The sequence below is a fragment of the Solea solea genome, chromosome 15 (assembly GCF_958295425.1).
Source record: "Solea solea chromosome 15, fSolSol10.1, whole genome shotgun sequence".
In the NCBI taxonomy this organism is placed as follows: domain Eukaryota; kingdom Metazoa; phylum Chordata; class Actinopteri; order Pleuronectiformes; family Soleidae; genus Solea; species Solea solea.
In genome coordinates this window covers 20,890,085-20,902,448 of record NC_081148.1, presented here as the reverse complement: position 1 = coordinate 20,902,448, position 12,364 = coordinate 20,890,085, and the positions used below count along the sequence as shown (strand labels likewise).

The 12,364-nt window shown below is 38.8% G+C and overlaps 1 protein-coding gene across 2 annotated transcripts in view; it reads right to left on the bottom strand.

Moving 5' to 3' along the window:
- The window catches only part of chrm3a (cholinergic receptor, muscarinic 3a), a 78,450-nt gene that overhangs the window by 37,115 nt on the left and 28,971 nt on the right, over nucleotides 1-12,364 (bottom strand). The gene's annotated exons all lie outside the window — the stretch shown is intronic.

The window sequence follows — 12,364 nt, the reverse complement described above, 5'->3', positions numbered from 1 at the left end:
TCACAATAAAATACAAGAGCTCATTCTTTCCTCACAATTCCATTTGCGCCCCCGTCCCCGGCCTCATACTGCAGAATTCTCTATGCCTCAGTATTGGACGCTGACCAATAACACAGTCCCTCTTACAATAATGCTGATGGAAGGCTTTCTGTGCCATCTGCCAGCCGCGTGAATTCGCGAGTGCAGACGCAAGTGTGTATGTAAGGTTACTGCTGACTAAATAGGGCGTACAGTATGATGGGGGAGGTGGGAGACAGAGGATGAACAGCAATAGCCAGGGAAACGTATCACAGAAATGAGAAAGAACCGGTAAAAGATCATTTATGATAATAACCTGCTGCCAGTCCACAAACAGGGAAGGAATCATGGCTTTCATGAAAATCTTATGTGCCGAATGAGCTGAATTCCATGGGTAACTAACTCATTTTTGTTCAACCCCAATAGTTTAATACCAGACATCAATCAGTGAGTAAAATGTTGAAAAGCAGACTTTTTACCCGTAGAAAAACATACATTAGCTTTTACAAATAAACCAGTGAGCCCTCACCTGCAAATCAAATGTTGATTTAAGGTCTAATTTCGTTAATATTTGTGGTGAAGCTCTTATGTCCCCAGGGACAAATTTAAACTAAGTGCATTGAGCTAAAGAAAAGCTAATGAAATCTATGAATACCATAAGTATCCCCAGGGAGGGACAACCCTCTGGAGAGGTCTTTTTTTTTCCTTTGCCAAACGGGAATGGACTGAATCAATGGAGTGTCATTAATTGTAGAACAGGGTGGTATTCTTGGCTCCAATAATTCACAGAGGAAATGGCCGTGAGCATTATTACACCACACAAATCACACTGGCAGTTAGCTTAGCTGATGGACGAGGGGCAAACGGGCTCAAAAGGTTCCAAAGAAAATGAACAAGAAATTCTATTTTAGAAGTGAAGTCACATTGTCTAAATCTGCTCAAAAGTCTGAGAAGTATCTCCTTCCTAATAACATCCACTGTGTCTTTCTTATATAGGCTTTATAGTTAAAGGCAAAAACAAAAGCCCAATGATTCATTGCCTGCCAAGAGAAGAGCAGGGAGAGTCAAATACCGTCCAATATATACAGTGGAGGCCAAAAGTCTGAGACGATCCTGGAATTCATCCCACAGTATATGAAGATTAAAGTCGAAATTTAATTGTTTGTTTCCACAAGGGACAGGGGATATGGTTAAATCCTCCACGGGGCTGTTTTGAACTTGATTACACTGACTAACAGCCGAGAAACCCCAATGGTTTCCAGTTACCGCTCGAACAAGACACAGAAAAGTTGTGAGTCCACCTCACATCTGAGGTGTTAGAGCTTTAAGATGTTAGCTGATTTCAGCTCTGCAGGTGACTAACTAATACGAATGCACATTATTAGCTTTATAATGTATTATCGGATATCGGCAAACACGCCAGCATCTGCCAACATCTATGCTAACGCCCCCTACAGCTATTACCTTTTTGAACACCTAATGATTTTGCACAATAAAGATATTTTATATCCACAGCAGCTGCGACACATGTATGAAACATATTATGTTAATTTCACTACAGAAGAGACTAAATGACCTCTGCAGTTGGACAAAAGGAAGGACATATACTGATATATATATATGTATTTATATATATATATATATATATAAACACTCCCAATAACGGATATCGGCAGTAAGTCCAATATCATGCATCCTTACTAATAATAAACTACCTGATAAGAATGTTTAACCGTCTTTTTTCTTCACTCATTTTCAACACCTGACTGAAAATGTACATTTTTTTATTTTAGATACTTTATTAATCCCCGTAGGGAAATTATTCTCTGCATTTTGACCCATCCTACAATTAGGAGCAGTGGGCTGCCACACTGAGTAGCGCCCAGGGAGCAATGGGGGTTGGGTACCTTGCTTAGGGGTACCCCAGCCCTTTCCCTTACATCACACTGATCACAATAATAACAACAATAATAATGATAATTATTATGAGAATAAAATCAACAATACCAATTATATTTCATGTAAGAACATTGCTCCCATTGGAATATTTATCATAAACACAATTGCCAGTAAAAATAAAAAAATAGCATGAGACAAAAATATGATTGTAAACAATTACTAAACAATGTCATGTTACTCAACCCTTCTTTCCACAGCAATAATTATAAACTGTTACTAGAGTCTTTTCACATTCAACTATGACAGTTTCATAATGCATTTTAACTACATGCTATGACATGCTCTTGTCTTAATTCACTGCAAATGAAAAATTGAGATAGAAATTCATTTCTTTTTGTTATCGTTATTATTATTTTCTTCAGGCTATGATGCAAATGGAGAAAATGTTCCCTTCCGGTGCTTATCAACACTTGGACAGGGACAGCGAGCCACTCAGCATGTGCGATTGCTTATGCACCAACACACATAGCGGGCAGCTCATAACGTACGGCAGCTTAAGAGCCTATAGGAGCTCAGGCGTATAGCACTTTCCATGCGTGCCGTGTGGAGAGGACGGAGGTAATGAATTTCAAATTACGTTTCAGCTAAATGGAGGGGCCTGCTGCTCCGGAGTACGACACTGTGGAAAGATGATCTCAGGAAGCCCCTCACTTTCCCCTCTCACCCTTTGCTGATTGTAATATTCTGCTGGGATGTTATCAGTAAGGTTAAACAGGGTCGCTGGCCAGAAGATTACAGGGAGCAGAACGAGGAGGAAAGCAACAGCCAAAATGTCACCACTGCCATGAATATGCAAACTACTGTATTTTGAAAGTATGTAAATACTATAATAATAATATTTTCCATAGAAATTATGAAAAAAAAAAGCTACCAGCAGCAGGTTTTCTCCTAAAGTGCTGCTGATCAATAATTCAACAACAACATTCAAGAGCTTTTATTTGCCATTAGTACAACCTAGATTTCTTTTGTGCAGGCCTCTCCAGTCAGCAGTGTAGCATATCTCTATATGATTTTCTTTAATAGATACAGTATATAACAAAGGTTCAATGCATATCAATATAATGTGTGTGCATGCATGCAACACATACAGTAAAATGATTTGACCTCAGATTGTCTGCTTAACCAGTGCCTTCAACATGGAGCGCTCTCTAATTATCAAGATACAATAATCAAGATTGCCATGTCGCCCAGTCCCACCCCAAAGTCGCAGCACTACATCGAACAACAAACAGTATTTCCACTGATGAGACCATTGAGGGGACAAAAGACGGACCGGGTTAAAAGCCCAATGGACAGAGGGACGGATAATTGAGAGCATTTTCTTTACTGAGCCTAAGTTGACGTTAGGGTGGGGGAGTAATGCAATCATTGGCTTTCTGTAGAGTCAAACACTCTGTGGGTCTGATTTAAACAGCCACATTAGGGTTTTAAACACATCTGGACAAGATGGATGGAATCCAAGACATGCAAGTTAATGGCTGTGGGCCACAGAGACAGGTGATCCATCAACACGGACGTAGATAACATGACACAGTGGGCAGTAGACTAATACACCACATACCAAAAATCATTCACTTTGAGTCACGAGCATGTTGCGAATTTAAGAGAAAAGCGTGTATGCATGTGTGTGTGTGTGTGAGTGAGTGAGCAAGTGGGAGAATGCAGAACTTAATCATATCCCTCGTGAAAGCGAAATAATGACTGATGGCAAATTACTTAAAACATTAAGCTTCAGACATTGAATATGAGCAAATCTCTTTTGGGTGATTATGTTCACGAGGGCACATTTCCTTCCATAAGCTGTGAAGTCTACACAGGTGGATTGATATTCCTGCTCTGAGACAGATAAAGCAGAGATGGCTGCAGGGTTAGTGTCAGGCAGGTTTCACTCTGTGGGTGTGTGTGTGTGTGTTCACATGTGTTTGTCTGTGTGTCTGCATTTTTATCAGGGTCGGATCCAAGTGCCTCCAGATGCTGGTGCCATTTGCTCCCCTGCCAATCAAAGGCCACAGCAGAATGCCAGTCCCTCTGAGCCCTGTGTGGTTTTCAGGCAGTTTACCTACATGTGAGTGTGCACACTGTGCTCTATCCCTGTCGCAGCAAAGACACACAAAAGGACAGTTTCCCCATAATGAAGCAATTATCTATGTGTGGTATTGATAAATATGTATAATCAGAATATGGTTAAAATACAATATAATGGGTTTATTCAACAACAGTAGAAAAATAATTATTAGAAATACATGTGTAAATATTGTTTTGTTTTTTTTTAATAAATGCCAGTTCCAGAAAAGCTCAATCTTTAAAGCCTTTGAAGAACATCTCACATTTAAAAGCTGTAACCTTTCCTATAAAAAAAATATCTGTTACATTAAAAAGCAAATGTCAAATGAGTTCACACAATACTGACTAAGCCGTTCAGCTCTACAAGAGTCTCCCCTGTGTTCCTCAGTAAAGTCGTGTTTAGATCTCACGTCACCTGGCAACATTCCTGCACTGCAAACAGGAAATGATTCATTTTATGTCAAGACAGAAAAGCTTGGATTATGACGGCTTTGGGTTACAGTACTAATAATACACATTATGTTACAGTCTGTACGTTTACATGCACAGTTTAATCGAGCTAAAGCCGTAGTATGGATAACTTGGCGAGTCTGAGTATACATGCGGAGGGAAAACATCGATTTATTACCTCCATAGGTGGCGCTGTATCTCTCTATAAGATAGTGCGTATTGAATCGGTTTCCTGTTGAACGATATGTCACAGCACAGGTTGGGATGTACATTGTGAGACAAATTAGATCGAGCATGACTCCGGTTGCTGCCGTTATCTGCCTGCAGTTTACACGTCGTGTTCTTCTAATTCTGGGTCAAATTGTGGTGCATTTGCAGAACGCCAAGTCCGACAAATGCAGGAGTAACTGGACTATGAATCCCATTATCCAGATATGTTAGTTCGACCAAGGCTAACTCAATTTTAGAAGGACTAACATGTTTACATGACATTAAGAAAATCAATGTATTGTCTTAGTCCGACTAAAATCAGACTTTTAACATGTCCTCTTTATAGATACCAGTGAGTCAGACCAATGTGTTGGTCTATCACAAATACATTGGCATTCATGTCCATTGTGCACTGATATGAAACCTATTTTCTACAGAACGCAATGTTCGAAAAAGATGATTGCATTACATTACAAAATGTAATGTAATGCACAACTATCATTTCCACAACAAATTAACCAACCACTGTAAAGTAATGACTGTGAAAACATCGCATTTCATTGCAGAACGAGAGCCACAATTTGTGAAAAGTCTGGGTTTGTTCATAAATTCACATCCTTACAGAGATAAAAAATAAAAAATGAAACAGAAGAATTAAGTCTCATTAAGGGTTTTTTCCATAGGGGATATATATACAGATTATATACAGATATACAGATACAGAATCCATTTATTATTACAGAAGTCAAACAAGCTTCTGCAGAGATAATGACTTTATTATAGAACTGGCATGCTGTTAAATTAAGTGTCTTCAGGTTAGAGGCCTCTCATAGGTTAATGGAAATGCCACCAGCGGAGCATGGCAGCAGCTACACTGCACACAGTGTTCTGTTTCACACCAACGATCCACCTCATCCCTCAACACCCAAAGGTAAAAAGGGGAAACAATGGAAGGAGGAGATAATGACATCATCTTTGACATTTACACTCATCAAAGTGACGTCCAGCAGGCGCTTCTGTAAAAGTCCAGTCGGTTGCAGCTCGTGAGACAAATACATGCACTGTATACTAGTATACTGTATTTATTTTATGTAATAACACATGACATCTTGTCTGGAGCGTAGAGCTGCACATGGTCAGTTTGTTGTTTTTTTTTAACTTACAACCATCTTGAACTTTTTTGACTCAAACGCAGCAATAAATAGACATCAGTGCAATAAAAGATGTCCGTGTACGTCATGGAGAAACGCATCCATCCCAATTGCATTGCTGATTCTGGCACAGATTAGCATAGCCTGTAAAGAATGGCTGATATCACTAAAACAGGCTATACTAATTAAAGCCAGAATCATCAATTCACTTCTTCGGACACCTTGACCACCCTAGAAACGAAAGAGACATTTTTTTCCGGAAGCGAAAGTCAAGGAAACAGGTCAAACGTTAGCATCAGAGGGTGATTAGATGATGAGATTAAATGCGACAAAACAGCAATTATCACATGCCATAAAAACAAAACATCTGACTTTTCTGTTGTGTTGAGGGAAAAGGGAAATTGACAATTAGTTGTTCTTGTGACACTTAAGCCAGGTGTTGGAAATCATTCCCATTTGCTAATCCCTTTTCCCACTGTGAGCATTCACAAACAGTTCATTTCAGTTCAGAGCAGCACAGGAGCAGAGAGAGCGGAGCGCGGCATACACACAGTCTCTCTATCACACCGAAACCATACTGCATCTATGAATTATACCACACACAATGCATCTCACCAGGACAAGTTTCACAGTGACACTGCGTATAATGGATCGCCTGGTGGAGGAGAAATGAAAGGAGCCTATGAATGAAAAGGGAAGGAGAGCGAAGGAGAGGGAAGGAGAGGGGAGGGAACTGGTGTGGCACACAGTGACCGACCAAGAGGAGATTTTATGGAACAGTGAGACAGAAAAAATAAAAGAAAAGGAAAACTGTTCTTTGAGATAAAGAAAATATACACTTTGTCCCTGACATAGCAAATGTTGAATAAGCAAAAAGATATTGCAGACATTTCCACAGGAACACAATGACAAAGAGCCAACAGCTCAAATAATGAAATAATAATGTGTTCAGTGTGGTTTGCTCTTTGAAACCTTTGTGGATGAAACACTAGAGAATCTGTCTCTGTCAGAATTGTCGAGTGAAAAAAACTGCCACTAGAGATCGTTTTGCCGTGAGGTTTCACTCCATTGCGTGGCCGAGCAAACGAGGATGTTGTACACGGTGAAGGTATAACCATACTATTATCACACAAATGTAGACTTCTATCACTAACATGGAAAAGGAAAATGCTTGGCTATATTCTTATTTTAACAAATGTGCAATATGCCTGTTTTAGTATTGTGACTAATTGACAGATATGAGTGGATTATAATTGATCTACAAACTCAAATATGTCATCTTTTATAGGACCATCCTGAAGCCATGGCAACAATTGAGATGATTGTGTTGATATTAGTCAATACATGAAAACAATAAAAGACACTACTCACCCTAATATCATGCTTTATGTGCAGGTAAAACACGCTCAGTCAACAGAGAGCAAATTAAATTCAGAGCTGATTATTGAGTTAAAGACATTTCTTTCTTTTTTCTAAATAAAATGCTGCAGCCTACTAGTGTGTGAAGCAGTGGCACCTTGTTCCACTGAGTGACTTTTAGCGCTGAAGCAACACGGAGTGTGACGGAGTCACAATGAGCTTATTCACATTCATTAAGTGTCCTGACAACACGGCTCTTGCCTTTAAACGGATCGCTTTGAAGCCTCTTCAGTTTTTTTTCAGCGCCGTCACCTGACAGTGTGACGGTTTACACACTCAAATTAAAGTGTCCATGTTATGTCAGAAAACATGTATGTCTTTTCAAATGGTTGTTGTAATTGTGTAGCCAGTTAATTCTCAGAACACAGAGCATATTGGCTGCTTTTTTCCATTACTATGTTAAAACATTGTGTATACAGAATGTGCAATATAGATTGTCTTATATCCTTTTTTTCAGCACAACCTAGACAACCTGATGATTCATTTTAACCAACTACATAAACACACCTGTGCAAAAAGTACTAAAAATGTTTGAAATTCGATCGAATTCACTTGGCTCGTTTTTATGAACCAAAAATGAAAGAAAAACGGTCTAATTTTGTGACTTCTGCACAATTATCGCTACTTTATATCACAACTAAAAATGCGATATAAAACGAATCATAACTTTGACTCAATAATACATAAGAAGATGATTTAATGTCGAAAAAAACACGTTAAAAAACAGCTACAGCCAGTGTCTGGAGAGAAGTAATGGTGTATAATGTATTAAATATTGTAAACATGAACCATTGCATTCCACATCTGTGGTATGACACATCTACGGTTTCCCTGAAGATCTATATTAATCAAATGCCACTATATGAAAATATATCAGCGCCACAGGTGGAACAGGGAGGAGACACTTCTGGTCACTGTCTCTAACAACTATTGGACTGTGTGTTCTCACAGCTGGGATAATAAATCCAGGAAGAAAGGAGAAGGAAAAAAAAACCGAAGGAAGATGAGGAGATCGCACATCAACAGGTTTTCTTCAAAGCAAAGCACAGAATTTGAACTTTAGGCTTCACAATGTGGATAATATAAGAAAATAGACATACTAATCACAACATAAAAGTGGATGTGGGCAGTGGAAAAGCTGCGCTTCATGTCTAAGTACTGAAAAGCATATGGGGATGTGCGCGCTGAGCAACACCTACAGTAACTTGCAGATAAAATCTAAAAACATTTGCAGCTAAGACCCGGTAAGCAGAAGGCACTTCAACATCACTAAAGCTTTGGAAAAGAAGTGTGTTATGACAAAGATTTGTTTAAGTAGATAAGGCAAATAAAATGAAAAGGCTATACATGCTGTAGCTCCTGATTCCCAGTATGCAGGTGCAGTGATAACAGTTGGTATGTATTTATATTCCCTTGCATTCAAAGGCGATAAAATACGTCTAAGTTAAAGTCGTTCCAGATTGTGGTGTTTTATGAAAACCCTCATTAAATATCACGAGTGCACAAACACAAGGGAGAGGCGTAAAGATCTCTTCCTTCCCCGTTGAGATTTGAAAAGAAGCACCTGAAAGACATGAAAAATGACCAGACATTGTAGGACACAAACACGAGGACTGGTGAGCACAGGACAAACATTCTGGAGCAGGAAAACTCAATCTGACTGACAGATTTTTGCCCAGCAAACATATCGACAGAAACAGGCAGCAATTACACCCAAAGCTGCCTTTGGACGAAGCAGACTGCGGATGAGTTAGAGAGGGACTTGGCTTCAAGGGTTAGGTGCAACATGGCTGGAAACCAAATTTGACTTATTATGTGCTACATACAGCATTGTGTGCCAAATCTCAGCGCGCTGAGTGACACTGCATACATCATTACTTGGATGTGGGGAGTGCGGCGAGAAATGATCCAGGTTGCGTTGCCAAAAAGAACGTTAATCTCACGATAATGCGTTAATGCCGTAATAACGTGTTAAACGGACAGCACTAATATATATGTACATATATATATATATATATATATATATACATATAGCCTACATATACAGTATATATATATATATATATATATATATATATATATATATATATATATGTATATATATATATATACATATATATATATATATATATAATGCAATACTGCACCCCGTTTGTTGATGCCGGCCACATCTGACTTTCACTATAAATGTTTTCACCTGTTACACAGCCTTTTCTCTGATCTTGTAACACACAGTATTTTTTTTACACTATGCGAAACATGAGCAATTTACTTTTAATAAAAAACTGTCCCTAAAGGCTCTAAGCAGGTCAGCAAGATCAACAACAAGATCCTCAGATAGTCCACGAGAGACCTCTTTAAATAAACACTAAGTAAAGTTGATTTTATTCACTGTACCTGTAAAATACAGCCTGAACAACACAGTTGTTGTGTTATTGAATACACACATTGACAAAGTAGCTGTTAGGAAAAGTCAATTTACATCTATTTCTTACTTTAACTAGTGTTGCAATTGATTGAAACGTGTATATAAACTTCACTGGTGGGTGGTGTCTATATATCAGCTGTTGTGCACAATGAATAATTGTTGAGTCCACTACAGTTTAAACCTTTGGGTCCTCCTATATGTGTGCATCTGTGTGTGTGTGTGTGTGTGTGTGTGTGTGTGTGTGTGTGTACAGGACCTTTTCTGGCATAAACACTGACCTTGTCAGGACTGGTACTAAAAACCTGGTCCAAATGAGGCAGACCCTAATTTCCGAGGAACTGCTTACCTTTAGGGCTAAGATTTTAATGGTTAGGGTTAAGCATTAACTGGTAAAGGTTAAGGTTAAAATGAATGCAAGTCAATGCAGTGTCCTAGGAGGAATACTTGCATTTGTGTGTATGTGTGTGTGTGTGTGTGTGTGTGTGACCATTAATGGACTTATTAGATGAGAGATTTCCTAACTTAGTCAAAGATTATTTTGTAATTGCAAATGTGAGCCCATGAGAGCTGCAGCTGAATACCAAATGGGTTTTTCATAATGTTTGAAATATTGCAGTATTGCCTAATGATGTCCCACTGGACTGGTTTTTACTCACTATTGCTTAACCTTTGTTCTCACACACACACACACACACACACACACACACCAGTTCAAGTAAGACATGGCGAGAATATCTTTGGCAAACTTCGACTGACACTCACTGACAGAATATTCTAGCGTCTGCGTTTTAAAGAGTTGGGAAAAAAAAAAAAATTGTAAAAAATTCTTTATGTAGTTATGATTAGGTGGCAACTCTTGAAACATCATATGTACATGTAAATCCGGTCTACAGATACAAGTAAAAGAGAGTTTCTTCAGTCTTGCACAGGCTGAGGATATCTTTCATGTCAAAGTTTTCTGCACAGTTCACAGCTCGACAAGTTGCTCTTAATTGCATTAGACTTAAATGCTGAATAATGCATTTTAAGAATTCAGAGAAGCTTATGGACCTCTGTGTGCAGCAGGTTTTTACACTAATCACTGCTTCACTTTTTAATGATGGGGGAAAATTAAATGTAATTGTTTTAACTTCTGTATACAAACTTCCCTATCATTTCTGGATATATCCCAGAAATATGTCAGGGGTCGGCAAGTAAATTTGGTCTAGGGCCAATATTTTTACTGCTCTAATCTAATCTAATCTAATCTATTCAATATTGTACAAAAATAACAAATTTAAGACACTCGTTGGTTAATAAAAAAAAAAATGCTACGGTCATATCTTGTAAAGGCTCTGAATTCTGCATGACTATTTTGTTGTTGTGAAGACACGCAAAAATAAAACATCATCTATCGGGCTGGCCAGTTTTGGCCCACGGGCTGCCAGTTGCTGACCACTGCCCTATGTCGAAAAGATTTCTTCAGTCAATCTGCCACTAAACGCCCACTAAAATGCGAGAGCGTAACTAATAGATGACGACAAATGTGAATAGAGACAGGTAATCATACTCTGAGAAATGAGGTGGCAGAAATGGTTTATCTGTGCGTCCTACACTCGTGCCCAAATGTTTCTCTTCCACACATCTCTCTTGCACGACCATGCCTGAGCCTCCCGTTGCCACAAATCTAAATTAAATGCACGCTGACTGAATTCTATCCACTGCTTGAGTGCTTTCGCTCCTGCAAACCTTCTGAACTACGTGTAGAGCAACAGTACATGTGAAGCGTTTCTTCCATGACAAATGAGCCTTGCCCTGAGCCAGTTAATGAAAATGGTTTTATTTATTTTTTTGTCGTGTGTGTTTGCTTGATTTCAATGTTTTCTGCTTGTTTCACTTACAAATTTGCATTGATTTCAGCCTGAGGTTCTTCTCTTCTTAAATGAATGGAAGTCTGTTATCAATCATCGCTTCAGCACAAGACCTGATTTCCATATTAACTCTCTGGCTAAAGGCTAATTCACTGAAACTGGGTTTGAGCACAGACCACTTTTTTTGGAGAATTATCACAATAGTTATTGTGCTATCACACCAAATAAAAATCAGCACAGCATGTGCCGCGGCGTTAGCGTTTTCTCACACACTAGAAAGGATATCACAAGAATTCCTGTATATTTGCTGTAGATCACAAGAGGCAATTCAGAAACACCCTTTCCAATTCAGCGATTATATTTGACATAGGATGTTGAAGATGAAGCTGTCGGGCATGAGGAAAAGAGGAAGACTACAGAGAGGGTTAATGGATGTTGTGAAGGAGGACATGAGGACAGTTGGTGTAACAGAAGAGGACACGGGAGAGGAGGAGAAGATGGAGACAGATAATCTGCTGTGGCGACCCCTGAAGGGAGAAGCCACAAGAAGAAATATTGTTATTCATATTAATTAATGTTTTTTGTTTACTTTTCCAGTCTTGCGAGTACTTATATTTAGTTTCCAAAAGTAATTAACATACCAATGACTTGCAGACACCACTGAGGACTCCAGCCATATATGGGTCTGCACTTACATTTACACTCATAACAAACGGCATGGAACGTGCTTCCAAATTAAAAACCAATTATGATTCATCACCATCTTCACGGAACAATGTTTTATCAACAACAACAACAACAAAAAAAAGAAATTT